This window comes from Anas platyrhynchos, chromosome 5 (assembly GCF_047663525.1).
Source record: "Anas platyrhynchos isolate ZD024472 breed Pekin duck chromosome 5, IASCAAS_PekinDuck_T2T, whole genome shotgun sequence".
Classification (NCBI taxonomy): Eukaryota; Metazoa; Chordata; class Aves; order Anseriformes; family Anatidae; genus Anas; species Anas platyrhynchos.
In genome coordinates, this window is record NC_092591.1 from 1,264,656 (window position 1) to 1,276,844 (window position 12,189).

At 49.0% G+C, this 12,189-nt stretch overlaps 1 long non-coding RNA gene across 1 annotated transcript; it reads right to left on the reverse strand.

The window, feature by feature from the left end:
* Positions 1-362: 362 nt before the first annotated feature.
* Positions 363-7,244, reverse strand: LOC110353753 (uncharacterized). Its single transcript, XR_002404658.4, has 3 exons — positions 7,083-7,244; positions 5,672-5,864; positions 363-1,031 (listed from the first exon to the last, which is right to left on the reverse strand). It is a non-coding gene; the product is annotated as an uncharacterized lncRNA (long non-coding RNA).
* Between the last annotated feature and the right edge of the window lie 4,945 nt (positions 7,245-12,189).

The following is a 12,189-nucleotide window of genomic DNA, read 5'->3' on the forward strand; positions in this document are numbered from 1 at the left end:
ATCTTTCCATCAGAGGAAAGCAGAGAATTATGAATTTTAACATCACCGTTAGATGCACGCAACTTTTGTAGGGGAGATAAAGATGAAAGAACGCAGTGTGGGTATTTGCCCTTATCTTCACTGCTGCTCAGAGCCAGACCCTACATTTTTATCATGCAGACGTGGCTGAGCTGCAAAATTCAAAATACTTCAAAGAAATGAGGAAACTGCTGTGGTGTAGGGCTGTACCTGATAACGCACCTCGTGCTTCGTGCCCCATCCCTGCAGCAGGCTGCCTGGACCCCAGGGGCAAGGCACAACAACCATGAGCTACGGGTGCACTGGGCACCCCGAGCTTCATAATATCATCAGAATGAATCCCAACAGCATGTTGGTGGCCTGCCAGCATTTTCATCACCCTTTCTCCAGGTTCATCTGGCTGCCACGGAAGATATTTTAATCTACCTATAAATTCCTGCATATGTCTATCAGTCTCACCTCCGTATCTCAGCGGGTAGCCAGGGCTCCTCAAAGCATGGCTACCCCTGTGCATTCCCAAGTTCACCTTTTCTTTATAACTCCACATTTCCTGACATAATGACTTTTTGTGCACTTCACAGGGAAATGGAGAGCAATACCGAGTGCTGAGCTGAAAGTGCAATCCTGAAGTTGTAGGGTGATCATTCCAGTTAACAATGTCAGCACGTGTAATTGTTCACTCTGACCATAAAATAAAATCTTAATTGAACAATAAGATGAGATGTGCAACGTGCCAGTCATTTCTTCACAGAAGTTTCCTGATGGAGGGAAGGCTTCATGCTATCTCTGCCCTGCTTTTCCTAAGGAACTGCCTTCAATAAGGCATTTGCAACATCAAGCATCATATGTTTAATTTTGTCAGACGACTCCAAGATCCACTGGGAGCAAGGAGTTCAGCTGCTGATGCGGTGAAGGCACGTTGGGATTATCTCCTCATAAGCCTTTGCTGCAAGGCCTGAAAGACGCCGGTGTGAGCCTGTGCATTCCGTGCTCCCTGGGCTGGTTTAGCCTTACTGGAAAAAAAAAGTAATTTTGTAATGCTCAGTTTTGGCCTTAAGAGAAAGATGGAAACTTACATGAAACTTGGGAAGAAGCTTTTCTGTAGGGAGGGCAGGTCCAGCCATTGCCCTGCGGAGATGCAGAAAGCCAGAGGCTGGAGGCTGAGCAGTGCCGAGGGCGATGGGGAGCTGCTTGAAGCAGGGCGCAGGAAGGTGCCGCAGGGTGCGGGGTGCTGCCCGCAGGAGGCTGGGAACATCCAGCAAGCCTCAGCCCCACATCTGTGTGGGGACAGCGGGGGCATCCAGCCTCCTGCCCAGCCTCGCTGCCCCATGGCCAGCGGGCACCCACAGCACAGCCGGGTGACCCCAGCCACACGCAGGGGAGACAACGGCCAGGGAAAGCCTTCATGGGACAGGGAAGGGTCGTGCACACCCAGGACCATCCCCTGTACTGCACGTGAGGGAGGTGTCTGTGCACTGCCGAGGCGGCTGCCAAGCAGAGTCCTCCCCAGCTTCGTCCTTCACACGTCTGCTCCATTCCTGTGCCTGAGTGCTTGCGTTTCATTGCTGTAAACCCCCACACCCCAGTAAAACCTTCAGCTATGACTGCCCAGGCACTTTCCCCCCACCCTTCCATCAAAATCACCTCCCTACACCCCCTTCTCCACTTAAATATTGCTCTCTTTTACAGTGCACTATTAATAGTCCCATACTTATTTATCTGTAGGCATCACAGCTACCAAACCAGAGCCACAGATCCAGTGCTGCACCCGAAACACAAATCAGCTTAATCGAGTTTTTCTGCATTGAAGGAATTTGGACAAAATGACCCTAATGTGGGCCCATATGCATCAGCTTTTATCTAGTAAACTACCTCCTCTTCTTTGTTTCTTAAAATCAAGTATCATGATCTCATTTTGGTATTTACCTTCTTATAAAGCAAACTCACGGGACATCACATGTATTGTTTTTCCTCATTGTCATGCAGGACGCAACATTAACAGTCTATTAGCTAGCAAGAAACCAGTTTGAAGGAACTCCTCTTTACAAGACTTTCTTGCTTCAGTGAAGTCTTTTGATAGAGCTTGTCTGCCAAAAACAAGTCTTCGCAGGGCTCTGAAAAATGCCCGATTTCATATATGTTAAAATGTGCCACTGGGAGATAACGGGGCTGTTTCATGGGAGACAATCGCTGAACACAACAAGACAATTTTTCTGTTATGATTGGACTGTGTCACACAGCTAAAGCAAAAATAAGATCAAAAAGCTCTGCATCTGACAAAAGTTAGACTTGTTTTAAATATAGGCACAGGCAGCAGGGGGGATATATATGTGGTCCAGAATTACACAGTGCATCCAAGAGCGCGGTGGTTTTGCACGATCAGAGCTGTTGACAGAGATTAACAACCCTACTGAGACCCATCAGGCAAGCAAGAGGCTTTGTGTGAGAGCTGCCCACGAACTGAAACCTGGAGGGACTGAAGCAACCACATATCAGCTCCTCCGTTCGGATGCAACCGGTTGCTCTTTTGATGGCTTTTGATGTGTGGAAAGAAGTACTACAGCAGTAATGTAAATGCTTTTTTGTGGCTCGGTTTGCAGAGGCAGGTTCCCTTTGAAGACACGCAGTGAGCAGCAGGGTGAGAGGCAGGCGCCCACCCCGTGCAGCCCCCAGCTCCCTTGGCCACCCTGTGCCCGGCACCACGGCCATGGTGCCCTCCTCAGCCAGGCAAGGATGCCGCGTCTGCAGCAGCTTGGTCCAGGCTGCTCCCATTTAACAGCTTCAGGTCATGAGTTTCACCTCTGGGAGGTAAAATGACAAGGGGAAGTCAGAGGTCTGAACACATAAGAACGGGTCGGGAAGCCTCATAGACACTTCAGAGAGAACAGGTCCCCCCAGATAGCTCACAGGCTCCAGGGAGAAACCCAGAATTGCCAGGCCCCATCAAGAGGGGATGCCCAAAGCTTTTTTTCTCTTGCTCCTTCTGTCCTTCCTGCTCTTTACTTTTACCTCTGCGGTGGGTGCCCACCCACTTTTCATCTCTCAGATCTCCACTTTTGCTTTCATTGAAGAAAAGAAATCTCTTAGGCATACTCCTTATCACACCAAAACACGCTTGGGAAGCCCAGCAGGAAGCCGAGCGCAGGCAGTTGCAGAAGTGACTTGCACAAGCGAGTGCACCCAGCACATGCACGAGGTGCAGCACCACCCGTGTGCCTACTGGGGCTGCGGTGCCGTGCCTCCTGCCAGGACTGGGAGCAGTGCTGGTCCTTCCCCCCACCTTCACCCATCTGCACGGCATTAAAACAAAGTAAAACTTGCATGCATGCTGACTTTCCTATCCTCCCTTTACAAGAATGTCATAAAGAACACAGGAAAAAAAAGCGCAGGAAACTAGCAGGAGACTGACAGCAAGACGAGACACGGTCTGCCCCTGCAGGGCTGCTACCAGGAGTTCCCTGCAAGAGCTGTGCGAGCCCCCTCTCCCCGTGGATGTGTTCTCTGCACACCTGTAACCTCTGACACCTGTGTGGTTAGAGAATACCAACCTCCAGAATGAAGGCAATACCAAATGTCATCTTTCTCGCTGGGCTGGGGGGCGCAGGTGCCTCCACAGCAGCACCGCTGGCAGCCCCCTCCTCCGCGAGGCACAGTGCCCCTGGGGCTGGGGCTGGCCTTCCCGTGTGGGATTCTTCCCCCACTAAAATGCTGTGCAAGTGGCACTGGCATTCATCAGACACCTTTGGTCAAGGTACCATCAACCTCTTTGCAAATCACAGGTTATAACTCGATGAAATCCTTAGGCAATGCCAGCCCCTGTGGAGCATGTGGCACGCAGCAAACACTGGAATTACACCAAAACCTGATTCATTACACTGGCACTGGCATGCATCACATGGGAAATGTTAAATGCTCTGGCACAAAGCCATCCTTGGGGGTGCTGAGGGCAGGAGGAGCCATAGTGAGATAACGAAAAAACTTCACAAAAACTTCTAAGCCTCTGTGCCCATTTTTCAGGTCCATCCGACTGAACTGCTGCATCCTCTGTGGCACTGATAAAGATACCTAGAGATGGAGAGTGGTCGGGGCAAGGTGCTCTTTATTCTGCCTTCATCAGCCGAAGGAATTATTTGGCTTCCCCACGACATCCTGAGAAGAGAGCTGCAAGCTTGGGTATTCCTGAGAGAGAGGACCTCCAAGTTCTACACCGTATATATTTTTCCTTTAAAATGTCTCTAAAGGTTATGCTAACAATGTTTGCTCCCCAGTAATAAATTGTAACACCTCTCCTCTCCCTGGATAGTGCTGGCCACTGGAGAGGCGCCCGCTTGTTTTCCAGTCAGGGAGGTGCACTCCACCACGCCAGCTCCGCCCTGCGCTGCTTTAAACACAGACATTTGTAGTTACTTTACTGAGAGATGCAAATATAGTTTTCTAATGACTGTTTTCTAAAGCCTGGCAGGGGAATCAGTGTAATGCTTTTTTGGTAGCTGGCTTTGTTGCCTTTAATACCCCCAAGCACCCCCATCCCACTGCCCCTGCATCACCATACGAGGAGGCTCACTGCTCACACAAGCCGAAGGAAGGAAGCTCACGTGCAGTCTGGTAGTTTAGCTACTAGTTGACCAAAGAGGCAGGTTTTTAGCTCACTCTGCACCAGATGACCCCCCAGCATCTGTCCCACATTGTTTTTGGGGTGCTTCCTTAATGCCATCCCTGAGGACACCCCGGGCCGGCAGGAGCCTCAGCAGAGGCAGGCACAGGAGTGGAAGCAAAGGGCCCTGTGGAAAGGCTAACTTATTAGTGAAGTAATTACTTTTTTTTTTTTTTCTCCTTAATATAGATAAGACTGCAAGCAGGAATAATTAAAGCAAACCTTGTAACCCTTTGGATTCAGAAGCCTGGATCATTAATGCAGAGCGCTAATTAAAGCACGCAGGCCTGGAATGGGAAGAGGAGGCTCTGAGCTCAGGGAGCCAGGTCCTTAAACAGAGCGGCATTTCTGGTGTTTCAGGGCAGCAGCACCCAGAAACTAGTTCTGCTGGTACCAAGGACAAGCACTGACAAAATGACACATTTAGTGTCATTTAGGCACAAAACCAGGAGAACAAAACCCTTAGGAGCAAGCACAACAAGGGGCGTGCAGAACACCACGCTGGGAATGGCTCTGGCAACAAGAGGAGGATTGGGAAGGAGATGGGGAAAGGAGGCAGAAAAGCTCCTGGCAGGTAGCACTGAAAGGCCAAACTATTTAATATTTCTTTGCTATTGTTTGGCTTCGCTCTCCAGCAAAAGGACAATTGTAATCAGGCATGTAATGTGATTAGCACCATTGACACAAGAGCAATAACTCAGTATCAACAGAAAAGAGCGGGGTACAGACATCAAATGTTCTCAGATGAGCTGGAGTGACAACATTTTCCTCAAGTTCTTATGGAACTGGCTGGCTAATTTCAGAACGCTTTCCTGCTACCTCCGAGAAATTCCGGAGTAAGAATTAGGCTGAAAACCTTAAGAAGGGCAAACCACTACTCATCTTCCACACCCTATGCAGTGCTCCTCGGGTAGTTTCAGCTCCCAGGAACAAGCAATCAGACCACATATTGGCAAATCCCCAGAAGGTACCATGGAGATGAGCAGTGTACTGACATACCTCTGACAAACTGCGTGAGAGCTGGATATGCTGCCATCATCCAGAAAAACAGATCTGGTAGCTCAGCATCAGAAATGGAAAGATGTGTCTGGTGGGATCCTGTGTGAGCCCCCTCTGCCTGCTGCTAGTCAACATTTCCAGCAAGGGGCTGCCTGCTGCAGAGTATTCTCACCCCTCCTCCCAGTGATACCAACTGGAAAGGGATGTAGACGTGTTGGAAAACATGATTAGACTTCAGGGTGATTCCACCACATTAGAGAAATTAAATGGAAATCAGGATGAAATCCAGTAAGCATTAATCCTGCCCAGGAGTAGTAGCTACATGTACATATAGATGTATGGAGAAAGCTCTGGGGGTTGCCTGAAATTAAGTCACCAGTGTTGTTCCAGTACATGCAAGGCCAACATCAACGGGACGCACAACCAGCGATGAGGCCTGCAATATACTTTTTTTTTTTTCTTTTGGCACCATGTTTCACAAGAAACTGGTGTTTTTTAAGAGGGAGAGAGAACAAAAATGAACGCAGTGACAGTCACTAAATAGATAATAATCTGTAGAAAGAAACCCAAAACACGGGTTGCTCAGAGAGAGTTTGGAGTCTCCATCACGGGAGGTGTCCAAACCCCACTGGACACGGTCCTGGTCTGCTGGAGGTGGCCCTGCTGGAGCACGGGTAGGGCCAGGTGAGCTCAGAGCTGCCTCCAGCCTCGCTGGATGCTGTTCTCTGGGTTCAGTTAGAACAAGAACCAACAGACGGTGCTGTAGCAGGATAGGTTTAGGTCAAATATTAGGAAAAAAAGCTTAAGAAGCAGAAGACCGAAGCACTGAAATAGATTTCTTTACAGATTTATGGAGAAAATAAAATGAAAAAAGGCAAGAAAAGCACCAATCAGAAACCTGAGGTACAGTTCATGAGACCTTTTGCAGGATAGCTGGACCAGATGATCTCCAAGAATTCAGCCTTTATTTGGATTAGATTTTAGAGCTCCTCGCACGCAAGAGCTAATATTATTACTCAAATAAGCAAAGGGTGAGAAACGAGCAGGGAAGATGGGCACAGAAAATAAACGATCAAATAACCAATCTGAAATTTCCTGCCATTTAATGCCGCATTCCTCGCTAATTCTCTCTAGGAAAGAGATGTTCGGCAATATAGCAACAAAAGAAGAAAAATGCATCTACAGCCTGAAAATGAAATTCATGGCAAGGAAGAGGAAATAGAAGGCACATATGTTCCCTAACTATCTACTCAGCTCTCCAAAATCCGTTAGCAATGAAACAGCACGTGTGAAAAAGCCCTCCTCTAAAGAAAATTTTCCAAATAACTCTGGTTTGGCAATGTCGTGTACTTTGCATTAACAGCAATTAGCTCAATAGAAAAACACAGCAAGTCTTTACTGGAAAGAGTACCTGTTTCATTAAAACACTCGGGCTGAGCTTTCTTGCCGAGGTACAGGTGCAGTGCTGTACGTTTCCTCGTTGTTCATAGGTTTGTGCTCGGCTCTTGGCTGCAGTGGGTGCTGCAGATCCACGTGTGGGTGGTACTCAGCTTCCCCCCACCCCTCCCCCCAAACAATTAACACCTCTGAAATTAAATCAATGCCAGGTGGTAAACCCTATTACTGCATGCCAGATAAGGAAGGCAGATTTCACTGTCAGTTCTGTTACTGTATTGGCAACTGTTTTCAGGCTATGAATTCAGCTTCATTTGTCTGACATACAAAATCCCGACCAACCTGCAGCCATCAATACGATACCAGGAATTTGGAACAACCCCTTACATGTTGCAATGGAAATGCACTCAACAAATCAGACCATAAAAACACTTAAATCCAACCTAAATTATCTTTTTCTTTCTTTCTTTCTTTCTTTCTTTTTTTTTTTCCCCCTCTTGGAATAAGATCTGTCAAAATGTGTTTACCTATCTATGTAAGAGGAAGATTGAGAATAAGATGTCTGTAAATTATATATATATATATATATATTTATTTATTTATTTTGTAATGGCAAGGAATTACCAGACCAAGAACTGCGCTATTTACATCCTACAAGATTAAAGGTAGACCTAGTTGAAAAGTGCCTGCTAAATACTTATCTGACAAATATATATATACATATATATATATATATGTATATATATATATGTTTTCCCCAAATTCAGGATTGTCTTTCTAGGTTGATCGATTTGGTCACGGTGTTACTTGCTCCCTAGGACAAAGCTCTGTAAGTTGCCAGGCTTGGCAGGAAGGTTTCATTTTGGGCTGCTTCTGCGTAGGGGAGCGTGTGCTGGGCACTGCAGGTGTCCCTCCCCTACCAGCCCATGAGCCCACCTTGGTGGCAGCTCACGCACGGGACTAGGCAGGAGGGCACCGGGGCTCTGCTCCCCTGCTGGGGCTGCAGGATGTGCCACCACTGGCCACATGCCGGGACTAACCCCAGGCTTGTGGATATTTGGTTGCTCTGCCAGAACCTTCCAACCTGAGGAACATTTCATGGGCTTTAATGTATTGAGCCTGACCTGAGCCGGGACTTCCCCCAGCCTTCATCTCCTCGGCTGGGACCTGGCTGCAGGAGCCAACTCAGGCTGAGCGCCAGGCTATCCTCTCACGGCAGCAAGGGCAAACAGCAAGGCTCAGACATCTCTGCTGGGAATTACAGCTGACAATACATAACTGAGCTTTAAATTACCGGCTCCTATCCAGGGCAGCTGTTCTCTAGCGTTTCTTAGATTTATAGAGTTTGAACCTGGACAGGACCATTAAATCCCTCTCACCTGCCCCTGCCTGTCAGAAGACATTGCATTTTGTGCGTTTATCCTGCAGTCCCAGTCCAGGAGCGTGCAGCAGGCAAACCGCTGCCTCTGAGCTCAGTTTTGGCAGCACAATGGCTCACCAGCAGCAGCCTGGCACTGCCTGTAGGAGCACGGAGGTGCTGAGCCCACAGTGAAGCTTGGGCTGGCAGGAGGCAGAGGACTGCAGGAAGCTTCTGCTTGGCTCACACCCCTTCCACAGTGCCTGTCCTTGTGCCCAGGATATGCACTGGTGTTAATGCAGCAGCTTTGGGGTGGCCGTAACACAGCAGCCCAGCAGCAACCCACCACGCCAGGGAGATGCCAGCAAAAGGAGTGAGGTGAGGGTCACGCCAAGCCTGAGTTTCTCTGACAGCTCCTCACAGGGGATCTTGCTCAGGATCCGATCTCCCCACCTTTCGTGAGCACCAATTTGTCATTTTAAGGGGAGCCGTGACTGCAGAGAGCAGCAACTGAAGCTGCTGTGCTCGTTCCAGTGTCTGCCTGCTGGCTTCTGCACAAGTGATAAAAGGGTGACTTAGTTACAGGAGCAAGGGCTGCAGAAATAAACTGTCCCTAGTCTGTCATCCTATCCCGAACGGATGTACCCTATACATTAACTATAAGATAATATATGGGCAGAGAGGAGTTTCACAACCATGATTCAATCAGAAGAGTGTTGTAACATAATAAAGTGGGAGAATGATGGCCCTTCCCATAATATATTCCATTATTGCTGTCTGCTTTAGAACACGTGAATACCTGCTTAGTGGCTTCATGGAACTTAAACGATACCACCAAACGGAAAGAGGGCACACCTTGCTGGCACAGCCTCGTGGAGTAGGAGGCATTGTTGGGTGCAGTCCTCCGGGATGCTCATTGATAGAGCTCCAGGTGGCACCTCGGTCTGCTTGCTCACAGCTGGAGCAAAGTGCTCGTGTGTTGATTCCCTTGGCTCTTCTGTTACATCCTTGGGTCTTATGTTACACGTCTTCTGTCCCCGCTCCCCACCCTACTGTGCATGGTGGCCTTGTCCACCTCTCCTGCAGTCCCCAGCAGCAGGACACCTAACAGCCCCCGGCGCTGCCCTTCTTCAGGACCTTCAGGCTGACTGACTTCACTATTTGCATGCAACTTCTCTGCTACAATTCCATTTTGCAACATCAGCTTTTTCAACCTTTTTTATTATTATTATGATTTTCTGGGCCCTCCATATTTTCTCTGACTGTATCTTATTCCTATTTATTTTTCCATTTGTTTCCTTTCTTGTAGCTTCCCTTATTCTGCATGACATTATAGAGCTATTGTGGAACTGCTGATCTGAGACGCATGTGAATATCGTTTAAAAACCATAAATCTCCACCTCGCTCTATGTCAGTATGTCATAATAATATACAAAGAGCTTGCGTGGCAGAATTCAAAGATTCCTGTCACAACCCTGTCACAAATCTTGGAAAATAATTCCTAATTCTTTCATCTGATAACTTCTGAGGAGTTTCACACCCGAAGGGAAGCTGGTCGCCAGGCTCACCACTCATAATGGTCTGGACCCACTAGAGAAAGACAGGAGGTTTAGATAAACATTTTTTTTTCCATTTGAAACTGAAAATTCATTGAACCCAAAAGTATTAGAGAATATAAATCCATTTCAGTAAAGATTTTTTTAATGGAAAAAGAAGCTCTAAAGTTTGAAATTACCATTTTGCCCCTATAAAACCAGAATTTTCATTTTTATTATGTTTGGAAAGCAAACATAAGGGCAGAGTCACAGTGACCTGCTTCTGATGCCAGTGTGAGAGCTGATATTCACACTGCAAACTCTCCACGGCAAGTCTTTCAGACCTGCGTCCTATCCAGATGTAGAATTTTCTATGACAGCAATTTTTTGCTCATAATACTGTGATGCACCCCACGGAGTCAGTGGAAAATGGGGGTTCTGTCAGCAGAAAATGTTCATACTTTGCATCCACTTTCATGCAAGCCCAAGAGAGTAAGGAATAAGAAAGCAGACTCTCTACAATGCCAAATATTCAAGGAATTGTTACGCGGAAATGTCAAAATATTTGGGGAGCCTGTGCCAACTGCAAGAGCGCAGGCAGGGTGAGATTCACGGGTATCTTGAGGCGCTCCCTCACACTGGCTCTGCTCCTGTTGGGCACTCCTGTGTGGGTTTAACGAAAAGTATGGCTTCTTTCTCTGGGAGGGTTTCTGCTGCCTCTCCTTGTGCTGGTTTGTGACCTAAACCTGCCCACGGCCGCCTCTGCCAAGCCCCGGAGCTGGCAGAGGGTGAATAGCACAATTCTGTGGTGGCAGGCGGGGGCAGGAGGGGGGACCGGGGAGCAGCAGGTCGTGGCTTCTGCTGGGCTCATTTTGCCTTTTGTGTGCTTGTTTCCTTTTGTAGGAAAAAAGTAGGGCTGCGTTTCCAAACTGCCTTCTGCCCAACTTGGTGAGCTTTTCTTCTCATAACAGACAAACAAAACAGCAGGCAAACAATGCCATTTGAATTTCTTTTACATGTAAAACCCTTTCATTTAAAGAGAAACTGAAAAAGAAATCACGCTTCAGATTTTTTGGAACTTAATTGCTCTCCTCCCCAGCTCCCCCTCTTCCAAAACCGCCTCAGCAGATAGCGGCGGCTCCTGGCAGGGGATGAAGGAAACCCACGGCTCTGCCCCTGTACTTCAGAGCAGCTTCGAGCAGCAGAAGTCCTGTGGTGACAGCATCGCTTTAGCACTGGAGACAAGGCGGGCAAAGGGGGAGAGAAGAAAAAACAACCGAAAAGCTGCTTCCCTGCAGCGAAGAGGGAATGTTTTGTACAGGCTGCCATTTGGGTGAACGTGCTGAAGGGCACTGGCTCTGCCTCGTACCAAAGCTCCAGGTGCTCGTTCACCAGCCCCACTGGCCCCATATCACCCAGTAGGGCCCAACCCCACGTCCCCCTGGGGCCTGCAGGACCACCATGGACCCACAGCCCCTACAGGGACCACCACAGCCCCCTCGGGGCCTGCAGGGAGCACCATGGCCTCCCACGCCCGAGCCAGGAGCCATGCCAGGCAGAGGCTGAGGGAAAGCTGGGGGCCAGGCCCGGCACCATTGAGGAGCGCAGGCAGCCACGGGCTGCTGGGCTCGGGCGCTGCACAGCAGCCATGGCAACGGGCTCAGTAATGGCAAAGCTGGAGAGAAGCCGGGATTTTCACTAGGAGGCCGCATCTGGGCCCGGCCGCCTCCCGTCCGGCCTGCACGGGCAGTGCTGGGGGCAGAGGGGACGGCAGGGGGGGCACCAGGCTGCCATGCCCCGGGGAGGTGTTACACACAGGTTGGCAATAAAGCGCATTTGGATGAAAGCAGAAATGTCTGACGTTCCTGGGATAAACTACCGAAACAACCCAGCCTGTTCGATTACGACGTGCACAGCCAAAGCAGCTATTTGAGTCCTATTTCACATCGGCTGAAAATTTTCTGCCTTTTTTGACACTTTCTGCTGTCAGGGCTGGGAAGCTGCAGGCCCCTGAGGGATGTAACAGTGACCCAGGGGCAGGTGGGCACCTCCTGTGCCGCAAGGAGTGCCAACACGCCTGGCACAGGGGTGCCAGCTCTGCCGGGAGGCCCCTTTATGATTCACACGCCTTTAACCTCACCAGCCCTTTCCCAGGGGCAGAGCATAGGAAGCACCGCAGAGAAACCACGACTGCCACCACAGCAGGCACTTTGGGCAAGGCAGTGCCTGCT